Raw genomic sequence first — 3,529 nt, 5'->3', positions numbered from 1 at the left:
AGGAATCCACCAAGCGGGGAAATTGTGAAAGTGACTTTTCTTATCTGACATCTTTGTCACCCATGCGATGTTTAAACCCGGGGGTCACACTTAAATGCAAACACTAATTTGCGCAATCTGAAAGGTATTTAACGGTATATTTGTAAGTAATACAATGCTTAAAATATTTAAACAAAAGTTGAGGTACATACCAACGGACTTTTATTAAAATCTGTGTGCTATCCAAATTAGATTATTGTGTCCTCCTTATGCGCCTATAAGAAATATATTCTGTTGTTTTTTTTTCTATGATAAATTTTTTCGAAAACACAAAATTTCTTTTGAACGAGGTGCGTATTGCTCTCCTATCAATCAAAAAGAAGACTCTTGGATTTCTCGCTTAGGAGACATCACTTTTTAATCCTAAACGAGTAATAACGGAGTACAAAACCGACAAATCTCGCTTATTGCTCCCAAATCATGCATCAGGGAGCATTCTTTAATTGCTCGCTTAGGATATCTCTCATTACGCTCCTAAGCGAGCAATACAGGAGGACAAAACCGACAAATCTCGTTTATTGCTCCCAAATCATGTCTCGGGAGTATTATTTCGTCGCGCGCGTAGGAGATCTCCTATTTGATTCCTAAACGAGTAATAAAGGAGTACAAAACCGACAAATCTCCCTTATTGCTCAGAAATCAGGTTAAGGGGAGTACTCTTTTATTCCTCACATAGGGAGATCTCCCTTCAGGTTCTAGTGGGAAGCGTCATTTGTCCACAATTTGGTAGCCACTCTGTATGAAATACGACAAAATATGATCAAAATTTCTACCAAATTAACGACACTTTTTACTCAATATCTCGGACACTAAAGGAGATATGCAAAAATGGAGAACGCCATTTTTAAGATATTGATTAGTTTAGAATGACTACATCACCACCTAAACTTTTACAAAATTATCGAAAAAGTTGTAGTCAATATCCCGGAAACTAAAGGAGATATCTAAAAACTGATAACACCAGTCGAAGGACCTTATTTCAAAATATATGTATATCTGCATTTAGAACTAAAAATCGTCAAAATGGCGCTTACGACAACTTTTTACCCAGGCGACGATATATGTAATACTTCTATATCTGGGCGTGTATATTGGCAGTAAGCATGAACCAAAAATACAAGATCACGCGGGCAGGATCGAATTTAGGAAAAAAGTTTAACGGTTTTGACAATAGCCGTTTGTTTACATTTCTTCATTGTTTACAATTTGTTGGTGGCTTTTTACAGCAATTTTCTTCATTTTCGCCTGAGACGACGTGTGTACAAATAAGGTAAAGAATAATTTAACACAACGGCATGATTTATAGAAGAATTCGCATAATAAAAATGATTATTCATGCGTTCAAAAATTTCGCGGGTTTCTCCGTTCTCTTCGTTGTTTACTTCTTACAACAAAGATGGCGTCGAGATTCCCGCGTGATCTTGTGTCTTTCGTTCACGAGCAGTAAGCTAACTTCTCAATGTGGTAAACTGGCTACACACGACGAACATCTGCGCGCACATGTGCGCCATCATGCTCGCTGTCGTTTGCTAAAGACAACGAGCGGCTCATAAATGATTTTGTACTCAAAGCTTAAACATGGAAAGGAAAGACACGGATGATGCAATTGAAATACTTATGATTTTGGTTTTTTTATGTATGTGTTACTTAAATTAATTTATATTTTACTTGTATGCAGAGCAGCTGAGCAGGCGTTCTGCGCAAAATTATTGTTGTCAGTGTAACCAGAGTTGGACTGAGGGGGGTTATTTTTTCTAAGCGAGACCCAAGGCCGTCAACGCGGAAAGGTGTTTTACGCAAAGAAAAAAAAAACTGTGGATGGTGTAACCCGAGTTTACATTTTCTCTGTTAAAATGCTAAGTTTGTCCCATTTTCGCTTCTGGCTCGGCAAGTCGGAGGCCGAGAAAATGGTCGACAGGGTGTTTTGAGGGCCTTGACCGCAAGCTAGACAAGTTTTTGCCGCATCTGAGTTCAGTCAAGGTTAGCAAGCTAGCTGTTGAGCCTGTGCCACCACGAGGATCTGAGCTGTGCTAAGGTGCACTTGGCTTCATCCAGCAGTTGATGTCCAACCTTCCAAGTACGACGTTTTAGACCCTGAACTCATCATAAGGATTGACGTTTAGTCATCCAGGGAGATGTAACGTTCAAATCATATCTGTCCAGCACTGCCAAAGTGAATGTATCCTTGACCACGTCGTAAATTTCTAAAGAAATTTTGCTTAGCAGAAGTGCTGGTCCTTGACCAGAAATAAATCGGGGTAGTTACGTTAAGTGTGGTCCTTTGCTTCCAATCGGTGCTTTTTCTTCCAATTCGGTGAGTTTTCTATGCGTGTTGCCCGAGCATGAGCAACTCGGTGCTCTTTCCCTTTCCTCGTCGCCCTCTCTTCGACAAACTTCAAGTTGCCGCAACAAAAGTTTCCGTGTCTGAACCCAGACTCACCGAGCATGCAGACATAGTTTTTTCATCGTCACCATCGGCGGCACTTTTCCTGTACACAGATACGGGTGCTTTCCATGATGTTGAATGTTATTTGATCTATTTTTCAACTGTCTGGTCTCAATTGGCGCTAAGAAGGTCCAGGAAAATCTTTGCAGGAATTTCATATCCTTTTTGGTGTGCGTATTTTTAAGTGTTACTTCGGTCTTGGAAGTTTTCGTATGTCGTCTTTCTATCTAGGAAAACTATTCGCACTCACGCACTTCGGGCAGTAGTTGTGTTCGTTTGGAAAAGCCAGTAAGAGTACAACTCCTAACAAGCTTTTCAGGGGTTGATAAGTAAATCGGTTTCAGTCCATTAGCGGACTAGAGATCCCCTCATTGATTACTTTGGCATCGAAGTCACCATGCAAATCTGTTTTGTTAGGTCTTGCGGGGGATGGGGTCAGCGCGTATATGAAGTGAATGGTTGAAGTTTCGCCTTTTTGAGCTCGGCCCGCTCTTTGAGGCGAACAACTAAATTAATTTTTATTTTTAATATTCTTATTCAGCTTTGTACCACGATTATGTTTATTAATAACAATATTAAAAATTAAATGTTAAAAAGCCATAATAACATTGCTAAATTAATTCGTTTTTCTTAAAATTTCCTAGCGGACATATTGTTGAAACTGCTCCCAATCAAAACTCCATATCAAGATTATAACGGAATTTCATTAACTGCCTGCCTTATTAAGTATTTTCATATATCGACTTCATTTCGCTTTTGGCTTAATTCTCAACGTAGTTACAATTTACTTTCATATGGGGATTTTTTACGCACTGCACTGCCTAATTGGTTACCTTGAGATATTTTTACCGTTGCATTGCGTGCATCTCTCATCAGTTGTTTTACTATTTTATCGCATGTTGTCGTGTGCATATGTTGGCGAGAAAGGCCATCCGAGATGCGTCCATGCACTTGAAATAGTTTTCAGTGCAAGGACAACCGGCATGCGGCAAAGTTTCAATTGACGTACTGACTTTGCCGGCATTTGGAAAACCGGTTCGGATT

General features: G+C 39.6%; 1 protein-coding gene across 3 annotated transcripts in view; it reads left to right on the top strand.

Annotated features, from left to right (window-relative positions):
- The window catches only part of LOC118739561 (ADP-dependent glucokinase-like), a 271,958-nt gene that overhangs the window by 4,923 nt on the left and 263,506 nt on the right, over window positions 1-3,529 (top strand). The gene's annotated exons all lie outside the window — the stretch shown is intronic.

This window comes from Rhagoletis pomonella, unplaced genomic scaffold (assembly GCF_013731165.1).
Source record: "Rhagoletis pomonella isolate Grant_MI unplaced genomic scaffold, Rhpom_1.0 Rhpom_scaffold_00005, whole genome shotgun sequence".
NCBI lineage: Eukaryota > Metazoa > Arthropoda > Insecta > Diptera > Tephritidae > Rhagoletis > Rhagoletis pomonella.
The sequence above is the reverse complement of the archived record's forward strand: the minus strand, read 5'-3'. Positions and strand labels throughout refer to the sequence as shown.